Below are 16,374 nucleotides of genomic sequence, written 5' to 3'. Positions count from 1 at the left end.
TTAGGGCAATGATATACCTGAGACAAGTTTGAGTTCCAGGGTTAGGACAATGATATACCTGAGACAAGTTTGAGTTCCAGGTTTAGGACAATGATATACCTGAGACAAGTTTGAGTTCCAGGGTTAGGACAATGATATACCTGAGACAAGTTTGAGTTCCAGGGTTAGGACAATGATATACCTGAGACAAGTTTGCGTTCCAGGGTTAGGACAATGATATACCTGAGACAAGTTTGAGTTTCAGGGTTAGGACAATGATATACCTGAGACAAGTTTGAGTTCCAGGGTTAGGACAATGATATACCTGAGACAAGTTTGAGTTCCAGGGTTAGGACAATGATATATCTCAGACAAGTTTGAGATTCAGGGTTAGGACAATGATATACCTGAGACAACTTTGAGTTCCAGGTTTAGGACAATGATATACCTGAGACAAGTTTGAGTTCCAGGGTTAGGACAATGATATACCTGAGACAACTTTGAGTTCCAGGTTTAGGACAATGATATACCTGAGACAAGTTTGAGTTCCAGGTTTAGGACAATGATATACCTGAGACAAGTTTGAGTTTCAGGGTTAGGACAATGATATACCTGAGACAAGTTTGAGTTCCAGGGTTAGGACAATGATATACCTGAGACAAGTTTGAGTTCCAGGGTTAGGACAATGATATATCTCAGACAAGTTTGAGTTTCAGGGTTAGGACAATGATATACCTGAGACAAGTTTGAGTTCCAGGGTTAGGACAATGATATATCTCAGACAAGTTTGAGTTCCAGGGTTAGGACAATGATATACCTCAGACAAGTTTGAGTTCCAGGGTTAGGACAATGATATATCTCAGACAAGTTTGAGATTCAGGGTTAGGACAATGATATACCTGAGACAACTTTGAGTTCCAGGTTTAGGACAATGATATACCTGAGACAAGTTTGAGATTCAGGGTTAGGACAATGATATATCTCAGACGAGTTTGAGTTCCAGGGTTAGGACAATGATATACCTGAGACAAGTTTGAGTTTCAGGGTTAGGACAATGATATACCTGAGACAAGTTTGAGTTTCAGGGTTAGGACAATGATATACCTGAGACAAGTTTGAGTTCCAGGGTTAGGACAATGATATACCTGAGACAAGTTTGAGTTCCAGGGTTAGGACAATGATATACCTGAGACAAGTTTGAGTTCCAGGGTTAGGACAATGATATACCTCAGACAAGTTTGAGTTCCAGGGTTAGGACAATGATATACCTGAGACAAGTTTGAGTTCCAGGGTTAGGACAATGATATACCTGAGACAAGTTTGAGTTCCAGGGTTAGGACAATGATATACCTGAGACAAGTTTGAGTTTCAGGGTTAGGACAATGATATACCTGAGACAAGTTTGAGTTCCAGGGTTAGGACAATGATATACCTGAGACAAGTTTGAGTTCCAGGGTTAGGACAATGATATACCTGAGACAAGTTTGAGTTCCAGGGTTAGGACAATGATATACCTGAGACAAGTTTGAGTTGTTGGGTTAGGACAATGATATACCTGAGACAAGTTTGAGTTCCAGGGTTAGGACAATGATATACCTGAGACAAGTTTGAGTTCCAGGGTTAGGACAATGATATATCTGAGACAAGTTTGAGTTGTTGGGTTAGGACAATGATATACCTCAGACAAGTTTGAGTTCCAGGGTTAGGACAATGATATACCTCAGACAAGTTTGAGTTCCAGGGTTAGGACAATGATATACCTGAGACAAGTTTGAGTTTCAGGGTTAGGACAATGATATATCTCAGACAAGTTTGAGTTCCAGGGTTAGGACAATGATATACCTGAGACAAGTTTGAGTTCCAGGGTTAGGACAATGATATACCTGAGACAAGTTTGAGTTCCAGGGTTAGGACAATGATATATCTCAGACAAGTTTGAGTTCCAGGGTTAGGACAATGATATACCTGAGACAAGTTTGAGTTCCAGGTTTAGGACAATGATATATCTCAGACAAGTTTGAGTTCCAGGGTTAGGACAATGATATACCTGAGACAAGTTTGAGTTCCAGGGTTAGGACAATGATATACCTGAGACAAGTTTGAGTTCCAGGGTTAGGACAATGATATACCTGAGACAAGTTTGAGTTTCAGGGTAAGGACAATGATATACCTGAGACAAGTTTGAGTTCCAGGGTTAGGACAATGATATACCTCAGACAAGTTTGAGTTCCAGGGTTAGGACAATGATATACCTGAGACAAGTTTGAGTTCCAGGGTTAGGACAATGATATATCTCAGACAAGTTTGAGTTTCAGGGTTAGGACAATGATATACCTGAGACAAGTTTGAGTTCCAGGGTTAGGACAATGATATACCTGAGACAAGTTTGAGTTCCAGGGTTAGGACAATGATATACCTAAGACAAGTTTGAGTTCCAGGGTTAGGACAATGATATACCTGAGACAAGTTTGAGTTCCAGGGTTAGGACAATGATATACCTGAGACAAGTTTGAGTTTCAGGGTTAGGACAATGATATATCTGAGACAAGTTTGAGTTCCAGGGTTAGGACAATGATATACCTCAGACAAGTTTGAGTTCCAGGGTTAGGACAATGATATACCTGAGACAAGTTTGAGTTCCAGGGTTAGGACAATGATATACCTCAGACAAGTTTGAGTTGTTGGGTTAGGACAATGATATACCTCAGACAAGTTTGAGTTCCAGGGTTAGGACAATGATATACCTGAGACAAGTTTGAGTTTCAGGGTTAGGACAATGATATACCTGAGACAAGTTTGAGTTCCAGGGTTAGGACAATGATATACCTCAGACAAGTTTGAGTTGTTGGGTTAGGACAATGATATATCTCAGACAAGTTTGAGTTCCAGGGTTAGGACAATGATATACCTCAGACAAGTTTGAGTTCCAGGTTTAGGACAATGATATACCTGAGACAAGTTTGAGTTCCAGGGTTAGGACAATGATATACCTGAGACAAGTTTGAGTTGTTGGGTTAGGACAATGATATACCTGAGACAAGTTTGAGTTCCAGGGTTAGGACAATGATATACCTGAGACAAGTTTGAGTTGTTGGGTTAGGACAATGATATACCTGAGACAAGTTTGAGTTCCAGGGTTAGGACAATGATATACCTGAGACAAGTTTGAGTTCCAGGGTTAGGACAATGATATACCTGAGACAAGTTTGAGTTCCAGGGTTAGGACAATGATATATCTCAGACAAGTTTGAGTTCCAGGGTTAGGACAATGATATACCTGAGACAAGTTTGAGTTCCAGGGTTAGGACAATGATATACCTGAGACAAGTTTGAGTTCCAGGGTTAGGACAATGATATATCTCAGACAAGTTTGAGTTTCAGGGTTAGGACAATGATATACCTGAGACAAGTTTGAGTTCCAGGGTTAGGACAATGATATATCTCAGACAAGTTTGAGTTTCAGGGTTAGGACAATGATATACCTGAGACAAGTTTGAGTTCCAGGGTTAGGACAATGATATACCTGAGACAAGTTTGAGTTTCAGGGTTAGGACAATGATATACCTGAGACAAGTTTGAGTTCCAGGGTTAGGACAATGATATACCTGAGACAAGTTTGAGTTCCAGGGTTAGGACAATGATATACCTGAGACAAGTTTGAGTTGTTGGGTTAGGACAATGATATACCTGAGACAAGTTTGAGTTCCAGGGTTAGGACAATGATATACCTGAGACAAGTTTGAGTTCCAGGTTTAGGACAATGATATACCTGAGACAAGTTTGAGTTTCAGGGTTAGGACAATGATATACCTGAGACAAGTTTGAGTTCCAGGGTTAGGACAATGATATACCTGAGACAAGTTTGAGTTTCAGGGTTAGGACAATGATATACCTGAGACAAGTTTGAGTTTCAGGGTTAGGACAATGATATACCTGAGACAAGTTTGAGTTTCAGGGTTAGGACAATGATATACCTGAGACAAGTTTGAGTTCCAGGGTTAGGACAATGATATACCTGAGACAAGTTTGAGTTTCAGGGTTAGGACAATGATATACCTGAGACAAGTTTGAGTTTCAGGGTTAGGACAATGATATACCTGAGACAAGTTTGAGTTTCAGGGTTAGGACAATGATATACCTGAGACAAGTTTGAGTTCCAGGGTTAGGACAATGATATACCTGAGACAAGTTTGAGTTGATGGGTTGAAGTCACCATTATTTTTTACAAAATCCTCGTCAGTGCGCTAGCAGCTTCATATCATGAGGAATCTTGATCAAGCTTCACACAATTATAAAGTACCTTATACATAATAATTAGTACCTTAGGTTTGAGTTTCAGGGTTGTTGGGTCAAGCTAGGACACCATACTATTTTTAGAAAATTCTACTTTCATTTTATATAGCTCCTCAGTCAAAGTACTAACATTACAATTTCTTTTGTTATTACATTAAAATCAGTTAACAAGCTTATCATATACTTTTTATTTTCCCAAATAAACACGAAAGGGTGCTGGATCTTTATAAATCATAGCTAGCGAGGGTGGGTAGGGGACATGTTTTGGTTTAGCTATACTCAGTAAACTTGTTATGTTGTTAAAGTACACAAGTCATTATGGACTATCAGACAGTGATGTGAAACTTTATTGATATCCTTATACAATAAATGTCCTCTACTCCACCTGTGTATATTTGTATGTGAGAAAAAGGGAAAGCTTACCTGTAGGACCGACCACCAGTACTCTTAACGATCAGGCATGAAATGACGGTGATCAATCATGCATGTTATTGATGAGCGATCTATTTCTGGTGATGTATGGTTGACAAATCTACTGTTTGTTTAGATTGATTGAGGATACTGTTTGATGTTTAATTAAGGATTACCTACACCAATGTAATGGGTCAAAGTACAGTCAAACCTGTATTAAGCGGCCACCCAAGGGATCGACAGATATTGGCTGCTTAAGACAGGTCGCTGTTTAAACCAGGGTGGCAAGAAACGGCCTATTGCCCAATTTTTTTTTCAACAGTTTATTGAATTTATCATATTATAATGCACTTATTGATATTGATAACAATATACCGTGTACAGTGTATTTTGAAATGAAAACCAACAAAGACGCGATGAATTTGATAAAAATACCTGGCTTTGTGATCATCGCGGATGCCTACTTCCGGACAAAATGGCTTAATACAGGACGATACAACAACTCAGGGCAGATTTTTGTGGCCGTTGCCTGTGTTAGACAACATAGTGTTTTCCATCGGGCGGACCACAGACTGGCTGCTTAACGGAGGTGGCTGCTTATTCAAGGTGGCTGTTGCAGCAGGTTTGACTGTAACTGAAATTTCAAAAATCTTCTTCTATATATACTCTCTGATATAGTGGAATCAAACACTCTTCATAGATGGAAGGGTCTTAGGTAGCACACCACAGTAAGACAGCCTGGCCATGGGCAATTTTTTTGTTAAGCAAATAACTCCTGTATTATGATATGTATAAAAAATGAAAAAATAAATGTACACTATAATTGGTATATCCAGTATGAAGTAGTACATACAGGCTCCACATTTATTAAAACAAAAGTCAATAAATTGGTTCCGGATTTTAAATATCCGGATCTTCCGAACGTGTGTTTACACAGGAAATTTAGTTTCGCCTACAGCGCAAAATGGAAGCCCACAGAAAAGGTAAGATAGCGGAAAAACTTAATTTACAACATATGTCCAAACAAGATTAATTCTGTCTTTGGGATAGAGATATTTAATTTTAAATAGGTTTCAGAAAAAAAATTGTGTAGAGAATTGTGCCATTTTGGGTCAAATATCATAATATTTTGCAATTTTTGAGAATTTTTTAAGCTGTTACCATGGTATTCACAGCTCTAAAAATCACAGAAAATATCAGTTTACTTATCCTTCAGAGCTCTATTAAAATTGCAAATGTTGTACAGATTTCAAATATATATACTTTATTAGAGGTTATATGTAAGGTTAACTGGCAATGTTTACATATCTAAAGCGTGTGCCATATTTTTCAGAATTTGGCATTTTTACTGTACACTGCTACCTTATAAGGGCTGAAAAATGTAATTTTTTGGAAATTGTGCTTAATTATGCTTGATTAAGCTTCATTTTAGTTCATTATTGCTGAAAAATGCATAAAAACAATTTAAAACTTGTTTATTATCTGGCTTGTCATATTAGAGGAATCAAGGGAGGTAACTCGCATATTTACCCTTTTTAAGGGTGGGTTAATTAAGCATAATGTTAATGAGTCAGTGTAAATTGAAAAGATATTCTATGTTTTATAACAAACCCAAAATAACTTATTGGGTATCTAACAAACCATATAGACTGAATTCTGGTTTGTTTTACCTGATTTATTACCCCGTATCCATGGAAACTATTACAGTAAGTGTTATTTTTTGAAATATTTGGTGAAACCATTATTTTCAATTTATTTATACATTGGTAAGCATGTAATTTCAATTGATGGAGTGTACGGTTGATACAATATTGTCAATTATTGTCACTTCCTTCGGTAAAGCAGAAAAAATAGCATTTTCCGCATAAAATGGGATCAGCGGACACTTTCATATGATCATTGGTACATATCTGAATTACCGGGGTGGAAACAGATGACTGTAATGTCATAGGCATGACATTTTGAAATCTTGGATGTCATGTCATGATTTATCAGTTAGAATATTGCATGTGTTGCTAAGCTGAGGTTTGGAAAGGAATTTGGTTATTTATTATGACACCATTGAGTATTTATGACGTCATAGATACCATCTGATGACGTCATAGTTACTGATGACGTCATGATAACTATGACGTCATATTACAAGGCTAAATTTGATAGTTGTATAGTATTTTTTTGCTTGATTACATGCACAGAGACTCAAAGTACCACATTCAACTCAAAACACAACTTTATTCAAGAGATATACAGAATTATGGGAGTTTTCATCTTTAAAATTACCTCCCCTTATTACTGGATTGGGAGAAAAAGTTGTCAAAATACACCTCTCAGGGAAATCAGCAATACTCGGTGACTATTAAAGATACACACTAACCCGATATGTCATTTTGTTCGTCGGAACATATTCTAGACATTCATGGGTTTTTTAGTAAAATTAGAATTAACAAAAGTGATGTATAAGGTAGCACACCACAGTAAGACAGCCTGGCCATGGGCAATTTTTTTGTTAAGCAAATAACTCCTGTATTATGATATGTATAAAAAATGAAAAAATAAATGTACACTATAATTGGTATATCCAGTATGAAGTAGTACATACAGGCTCCACATTTATTAAAACAAAAGTCAATAAATTGGTTCCGGATTTTAAATATCCGGATCTTCCGAACGTGTGTTTACACAGGAAATTTAGTTTCGCCTACAGCGCAAAATGGAAGCCCACAGAAAAGGTAAGATAGCGGAAAAACTTAATTTACAACATATGTCCAAACAAGATTAATTCTGTCTTTGGGATAGAGATATTTAATTTTAAATAGGTTTCAGAAAAAAAATTGTGTAGAGAATTGTGCCATTTTGGGTCAAATATCATAATATTTTGCAATTTTTGAGAATTTTTTAAGCTGTTACCATGGTATTCACAGCTCTAAAAATCACAGAAAATATCAGTTTACTTATCCTTCAGAGCTCTATTAAAATTGCAAATGTTGTACAGATTTCAAATATATATACTTTATTAGAGGTTATATGTAAGGTTAACTGGCAATGTTTACATATCTAAAGCGTGTGCCATATTTTTCAGAATTTGGCATTTTTACTGTACACTGCTACCTTATGGTGCTTTACCAAAATTGTGAATTTCATAACCCTGGGGTCACACGTTTCCTCCTGGGGAGGGGATAAACTTTAGTATAGTTTATATAGGGAAATCACATTTTTGACCATCATTTGTTTGATTTTGATTGGAATTCATTCTAACTTTGCTAATATTATCAGCATGGGATGACAGCTTAATGGTATGCACATTTTGGCCCTGACTGATCCCTTAGACAGATGGGTCGAGCCAAAAAAGGCCAATGAAATTTACTGAAATATTTCAAATCTCAGGTGACCGTTAAGGCCCATGGGCCTCTTGTTATAGAAAACATTCCCATATTTTCAGGTAAGTTCAATCCTAATTTATTTCTTATATGTGTACGGCTGTATAGTAGAAATTTAACACTCCTGAATACACAGTGAGCATGACAAAAAATGCTACAACTCACAGGGGACATCGGGTAGAGAAGTAAGGTCCTACTTTAAAGTTTGTTGAGAACTTTTTAACATTTGTCTTGCCTCCCCCCATTGACAGAGGTGTGACACACATAGGGGTTACCAGGTGCAAGCAAAGAGCAGTTGGGGTTAGCTAGGTGTTTGATTCAAGTGCAAAAAATTGATGTAAGAAGAATTACTTACTGGAAGCTCGAGGCTGAAGTGTACAGGAGCCATGGCGACAGAAATGAGACAGAGTATTGGTAATGAGAGAGGGTCACAGGGTACACTCTCATTCATTCCCATCAGCTGAAATATTTCACCAGATACACCTATTTGTGTTGTATACATTCATTTATGTTTTATAATCAAGTGTTCAATAGTTTTGAGAACACTTGAAAATAATGTAATATTCTTGAGGTCTTAATCATATGCAAGGAGTTATCAGGATTTCTAGAACAAAACTTACTTGAATAAAATGGTATACACTATTTGGAGAAGTAAAAATAAAATGGAATACACTATTCAGAGAAGTAAAGATGAAATGGTGTATACTATTCGGAGAAGTAAAGATAGAATGGTATACACTATTCGGAGAAGTAAAGATAGAATGGAATACACTGTTTGGGGGGAAAAAATAAAATGGTATACACTATTCGGAGAAGTAAAGATACACTATTTTGAGAAGTAAAGATACACTATTTTGAGAAGTAAAGATGAAATGGTATACACTATTCGGAGAAGTAAAGATAGAATAGAATACACTATTCGAAGAAGTAAGACTTTATTTTGAACATGACTGTTACTGAGCATATCTTAATAACCATGATGAGATGTCTCACTAGTATGTATCTGTTTAATAGATCAGATTAAATGTTATGGAAAAGTCATCTTTTTAGATGCGCAAACCGTGACACAGTTTCTGTTTTATGACAGTAGGACTTCTAGATCTATTGCTTTTTACTTTGGACACATGTTGGGGGGACATGTTATTTACAGCTAGTTGGGGGACATGTTGTTTATGGCTAGTTGGGGACATGTTGTTTACAGCTAGTTGGGGACATGTTGTTTATGGCTAGTTGGGGACATGTTGTTTACAGCTAGTTGGGGACATGTTGTTTATGGCTAGCTGGGGGACATGTTGTTTATGGCTAGCTGGGGGACATGTTGTTTATGGCTAGTTGGGGACATGTTGTTTACAGCTAGTTGGGGACATGTTGTTTACAGCTAGTTGGGGACATGTTGTTTATGGCTAGTTGGGGACATGTTGTTTACGGCTAGTTGGGGACATGTTGTTTATGGCTAGTTGGGGACATGTTGTTTACAGCTAGTTGGGGGACATGTTGTTTACAGCTAGTTGGGGGACATGTTGTTTACAGCTAGTTGGGGACATGTTGTTTACAGCTAGTTGGGGACATGTTGTTTATGGCTAGTTGGGGACATGTTGTTTACGGCTAGTTGGGGACATGTTGTTTATGGCTAGTTGGGGACATGTTGTTTACAGCTAGTTGGGGGACATGTTGTTTACAGCTAGTTGGGGGACATGTTGTTTACAGCTAGTTGGGGACATGTTGTTTACAGCTAGTTGGGGACATGTTGTTTACAGCTAGTTGGGGACATGTTGTTTACAGCTAGTTGGGGACATGTTGTTTACAGCTAGTTGGGGGACATGTTGTTTATGGCTAGCTGGGGGACTTGTTGCTTATGGCTAGCTGGGGGACATGTTGTTTACAGCTAGTTGGGGACATGTTGTTTACAGCTAGTTGGGGGACATGTTGTTTATGGCTAGCTGGGGGACATGTTGTTTATGGCTAGTTTGGGGACATGTTGTTTATGGCTAGTTGGGGACATGTTGTTTATGGCTAGCTGGGGGACATGTTGTTTATGGCTAGTTGGGGGACATGTTGTTTACAACGTAAAAAAATGATTATAAATTTGTATTGTGCTCTAAGTTTAAAAGCCAGAAACAATTAAAAGTTGTCTATCCTATTTCTGTCTAACTTTCTTAGTCTGGCCTCAGGCAACCATGACATACGGTTTTACCAGGAAATATTTGAGTAAAACAGTGCATGTATACAGGGAAACAAACCATTGGGTGGGAAACAATGTTGTACATTGTATCTAATGTAACAACTAGTGGTTGTTAACAATATTGATCAGAATTTTTCTAGCCAGGCGATTCCTTTTCTGTCTTACTCCCAAGGTATAGCTAGATGTGCAGTATATATAGAAAGTTTTAGAACTTTTTATCTTTAAGAAACATTTTATCACCATTTTATGTTGTTGCGGTTGTTTGCCTACACTACACACTCCTGAGGGCACCAAACATATGGTGGATGATTTGGCCATTAGTATGGGCACACCTCACCCTGTGGGAACTGGCCATGGATGGTCAGTATGTGTCAGTGTGGTGATGGATGAAATCTCTACTGACCACAGCTGACCTCTAAACATGTAATGTCCAGTCAATGTGTCTGTAGCCCTAGCTCTGACCTTGTCACTCCAGGTATCACCATTGACCTAAAGACTTATAGCTCCATAATGCTTAATCATTATCATCATACAGTTATATAAATGTACTGTAAGCTGTATGTGTGTGAGGAGGACTGGAGATTGGTCTGTAGGTGTTGGCAGTGATGTAGATTAGAAACTGTTCCAAATTATCAAATCATATTCTAGGAAGTATTTATCTTGGTAATGCAATTAAAGAAGAATTTAATGAAGAAAACTTGCTGACACAACAAATAACATTCGAGAGTTTTCTTAGGATGTGATGATACAGTGAAGGCCAAGAACTGCTGATTTAATTCCTAAATGATCAAAGATTTTACCACATTTTAGCAATTTTGTTATATTTGAAGACTTTTAGATCTACCTGGAGGTGAGGAAGTAACAAGTCCCCTGTCAAAACCTTTTAACACAGACTTACTATATCTACCTGTAATTATCCCAGTAGGATTTTGGCCAGGAAGTCCATTTGTCCAGATGGTTTACTTGAAGTGATCAAACCTTTAAAACTAATGGGTTACATTAGTTAGTTTATTAGACCGGCATGGCTTTTAATACCCAGCCATGCATGAATTCTAAATAGGAAACATTAATTAAGTTAACCTAATCTAAAGACAAAGCTATATAAGAAAGAACAGGGAAATAACTTTTCAATGTAATTAAGTATACAATTGCATGGGACATCTGTGACTGTACTGGTTAACATCCCTGGGACACTTTGACTTGTCTGTCTTTGTTTACATGTCATTAGTGACAGAATGTGTGACCTGCTGTGTCCAGTAGGGCCATGTAATCAGAAAATTGATCTTGACCCAGTCTGGACAGTAGGTGGCTGTAGGGTGTGTAGTGGTCAAGAATCAAAGAGCCTGGTGATGCTAAATTGATTGTCAACACATGTCATGATTGTAGGAAGTATAATGGTCAAACTGACCACTACCACAGAGTGATAAGGCTCTTTACAGGTATTTCTGTCAATTGTTTTACACATTACAATGATGAACCACATCATTTTCCCTTTATCTTACTTCACTATTTCATTTTACATAGAATTATCATTAGATATTTATACAAAGACTAGGTCACCTGACTCAGGCTAACAGGAGTTTTTCTTTTTCCTATAGTCAATGGTGGGATGTCAGAGTGGTTGAAACTGGCTCAGACAGAATGGTAGGATGTATTCTTGGGCAGGATTCAAAACACAATGTCCTATTACATGTTAAATATTTGTAAACAAGTTCAACAACAGAGCTTTGTCCTAAAAATAAGAAACAGAGTTATTTTACTCAGATCTTGTATGGATGGTCATTGCATTTATCCTTTGGTGACAAGAGTGTCGATGATCGAGAGTTGATGATTTCATTGTACATTTGTGAATGCCATTGATCAATTCCTCTTGAAATCATAGGTGTACATGTGAGACATTTGAAACTGGACATTCATTCAGTGGTCACCTGACTGTGACTAAGTCATTGGAGTAGACATAATTCAGGTGTAAATCTTGGAATGACCACTAGACTTGGGCCGAGTGTGTGGAGTTGCCTGAAGGTGGCCTCAGTTGACAATGGTTGATATCTACCTGAGGTATACACCTGTTGTACACAGATCGGGTGTGAAGATGTTGACTTACGGCATTAAGGCCTTATTAAGCCTTGTTAACATGTTTGTGTGTTGACTCAGTAAAAGCGTTCAAATACTTGATCTGTAGAATGTTTGACGTCAGTGGGAGTGTACAACTGTGTGATATGATCCGTCTCTCCCACAGGAAATATCCTCTTCCTTTTACTGTCATTAAGGTATTCTTGACACAAAACACTTCAGCACGATGAAAATATATGGTTTTATATAAAAAATGTACAATACAAATGATTTGAGTGTCAGTGGGGTGTCAGTTTCATCTGAAGGGACATTCTCCATAATAACAATTAAGCTCTATATCCTCTTCAATATAAAATACATGTTTAATATATGTACATGCGTTTTCGAGTCTATCAAAATTGTAAACATAGAATGACCTGGCAGGTTCTGTTGTCCAAACTGACAGAGGTGTTTAGATGTAACAGTCCACCAGTATAGGGATGGTATAGAGTTTATATCAGTGTGTGTGATCTGTCAGAGAATTAACAAAGTCATCAAGATTACATGACAAAAGATTTTATCTTTCATAAACGTTTTATCTGGTAGCTTAGGAAGTATATCTCCATACCGGATATCTTTAAATATGAAATTTTCTCAAAAAATATCATGTGGTAGTTTTTTGGAAAAAGACAATCTCTACATGTTTGGATATTAGAAATTTTCTTTTCATCTGTGAGGGAAATTTAGCATGGGATAACTTCCCCAGCCTGTCCTTCACTAAGTGATACCACACACTCCCTTATTGTGCCGCATATTGACACCATTGATGGTATTTAATTCCTATTTATTCGCTATTATTTTGTGGGTTGTGTATGACATATGGGTGTGAGTGGGTAATTACTGCTAGGTGACAACAATAGAGTGATCAGTGTAGTATGTCGGGGAGTACTCCAGTACCAAGCCTTTCGGACACCACTCATTTTTTACATGTATTGAGAAGCATAGAGTTCAGAGTTGTGGGAAAAATGCATAAATATATCTACCAGCTTCTGTAAGTTTGTAATCCTGTACAAACTTGGAAATATTACATTGTTTTCTGGGATTTTAAGATAACTTTGGAAAAGGTAAGATATTAAAATTTGTCAGTTTACAAAACTAAATCATTACCTGGCCGACTAATTCACAGAAAAAAACAGCTGATTCATTGTATTCTAATTATAGAAATATTTATCTGTGAACTTGATTATGGTACTGGTATACATTTGTAGGTATTTAGTGTACGCTGTGATCTGATCTAGCTGCCTTTTGAAGTGGAAGAATGCTTCAAACATATCCAGATAATTCCCGATGTGTCCCCACTAACAATACACCACTGTATCTTTTACACCAATAATCATTTTGAAAAACTTGATAGAGCTATCGGTATGTCATGACCTTGTGTAGAACTTGTGAGCTAGGTCACAACCTTGTGTAGGACTGAGTTTTGGTTTAGTTTAGTTTATTTTGTTTAACGTCCTATTAACAGCCAGGGTCATTTAAGGACGTGCCAGGTTTGGAGGTGGAGGAAAGCCGGAGTACCCGGAGAAAAACCACCAGCCTACGGTCAGTACCTGGCAACTGCCTCACGTAGGTTTCGAACTCGCAACCCAGAGGTGGAGGGCTAGTGATAAAGTGTCGGGACACCTTAACCACTCGGCCACCGCGGCCCCTGAGCTAGGTCTCAGCCCTGTGTAGGACTTGTGAGCTAGGTCTCTGTCCTGTGTAAGACTTGTGAGCTAGATCTCTGTCCTTTGTAGGACTTGTGAGCTAGGTCTCTGTCATGTGTAGGACTTGTGAGCTAGGTCTCTGTCCTGTGTAAGACTTGTGAGCTAGATCTCTGTCATGTATAGGACTTGTGAGCTAGGTCTCTGTCCTGTGTAGGACTTGTGAGCTAGGTCTCTGTCATGTGTATGACTTGTGAGTTAGGTCTCTGTCCTGTGTAGGACTTGTGAGCTAGGTCTCTGTCCTGTGTAGGACTTGTGAGCTAGGTCTCTGTCCTGTGTAAGACTTGTGAGCTAGATCTCTGTCATGTGTATGACTTGTGAGCTAGGTCTCTGTCATGTGTATGACTTGTGAGCTAGGTCTCAGCCCTGTGTAGGATTTGTGAGCTAGGTCTCTGTCCTGTGTAAGACTTGTGAGCTAGATCTCTGTCCTTTGTAGGACTTGTGAGCTAGGTCTCTGTCCTGTGTAGGACTTGTGAGCTAGGTCTCTGTCATGTGTATGACTTGTGAGCTAGGTCTCTGTCATGTGTATGACTTGTGAGCTAGATCTCTGTCCTGTGTAAGACTTGTGAGCTAGGTCTCAGCCCTGTGTAGGACTTGTGAGCTAGGTCTCTGTCCTGTGTAGGACTTGTGAGCTAGGTCTCAACCCTGTGTATGACTTGTGAGCTAGGTCTCTGTCATGTGTATGACTTGTGAGCTAGGTTTCTGTCATGTGTATGACTTGTGAGCTAGGTCTCTGTCATGTGTATGACTTGTGAGCTAGGTCTCTGTCATGTGTATGACTTGTGAGCTAGGTCTCTGTCCTGTGTAGGACTTGTGAGCTAGGTCTCTGTCCTGTGTAGGACTTGTGAGCTAGGTCTCTGTCATGTGTATGACTTGTGAGCTAGGTCTCTGTCCTGTGTAGGACTTGTGAGCTAGGTCTCAGCCCTGTGTAGGACTTGTGAGCTAGGTCTCTGTCATGTGTATGACTTGTGAGCTAGGTTTCTGTCATGTGTATGACTTGTGAGCTAGGTCTCTGTCATGTGTATGACTTGTGAGCTAGGTCTCTGTCATGTGTATGACTTGTGAGCTAGGTCTCTGTCCTGTGTAGGACTTGTGAGCTAGGTCTCTGTCCTGTGTAGGACTTGTGAGCTAGGTCTCTGTCATGTGTATGACTTGTGAGCTAGGTCTCTGTCCTGTGTAGGACTTGTGAGCTAGGTCTCTGTCCTGTGTAGGTCTTGTGAGCTAGGTCTCTGTCATGTGTAAGACTTGTGAGCTAGGTCTCTGTCATGTGTAAGACTTGTGAGCTAGGTCTCTGTCATGTGTATGACTTGTGAGCTAGGTCTCTGTCATGTGTATGACTTGTGAGCTAGGTCTCTGTCATGTGTATGACTTGTGAGCTAGGTCACAACCCTGTGTAGGACTGTATATGTTATGCACTTGCAAATTATTTAGGCTGTTTGTAACATCTAAGACTTACTAGGATAGACACCTCAGAAAACATCTAATAAAGAAATACTACTGTACCAATATGTAGAAAAGAAAATGTCCCAAGATCAATTTAAATTGAAACAACAGGAAAAACTTCTTTCTTTAGAACATAAAAAAGCCCTGTATGAGACTATTACTGTAAGTACAGTGTCCTTAATGACAAGGCACAGATAGATGTTGGAACTCTGCCACTCAGAGCATTTATACAAATATGTTAATTACCCATTTCTATTGATACAACATATTTTTATGGGGACAGAGTCAATTTAGCTATACACTCGTCTGGCTGGAGTATCTGTGTTAGGATCAAACTAGGGAATTAAATATCTATATCAGGGGTCTTCATACATTTCTGTACGCATAAAAGGAGTACTGTTAAAGTCAGGACATTTGTTGTAAACTGCAGATAAAATAAAAAAGATATCTTATAAATATTTGTTTTGGGTGGACATGAGTATTGATATACAGAATTTTTTTTTTTTTTGTAATGAATAATTAGGTGTTTTGTGACCTCTTGTTGTAAAATGGAATGAAGCTAATTTGAATTCAAGAGTAATTGATGGTATAAGTGATCTCTATCAGCTGAAGGTGCTATATGGGTTATTAATGTATTCAATATTTACCAATAGCTACCTTCAATATCAGGTATTGTTGTGTTCCTTTGAGACACACAATTTTATGTAATTGCAGTTTGACAAGTGTGGGAATGATGTCATGCTATCTGTTTGTAAACAACTTAGTAGGAATATTTATTATGAGATTGATCTGACAGAGTATTGAGGTTACTGCAGATTAATGTCTTATCATGAATCATACTAAGGCAGTGTTAGGGGGAAGTAATTAGGCAGTG

At 38.2% G+C, this 16,374-nt stretch overlaps 1 protein-coding gene across 3 annotated transcripts in view; it reads left to right on the top strand.

Annotated features, from left to right (window-relative positions):
- The window catches only part of LOC117345226, a 44,816-nt gene that overhangs the window by 12,611 nt on the left and 15,831 nt on the right, over nt 1-16,374 (top strand). Inside the window, exon 1 of one of the 3 annotated variants that reach the window (XM_033908249.1) lies at nt 13,218-13,418. The exons of the other annotated variants lie outside the window; for them this stretch is intronic. The gene's annotated coding sequence lies outside the window, so the exon portion shown is untranslated. Of the gene's footprint in view, nt 1-13,217; nt 13,419-16,374 lie in introns of those variants that run through there. 3 annotated transcript variants of the gene reach the window in all.

This window comes from Pecten maximus, chromosome 16 (assembly GCF_902652985.1).
Source record: "Pecten maximus chromosome 16, xPecMax1.1, whole genome shotgun sequence".
NCBI lineage: Eukaryota > Metazoa > Mollusca > Bivalvia > Pectinida > Pectinidae > Pecten > Pecten maximus.
This window is presented reverse-complemented; position numbering and strand designations above follow the sequence as displayed.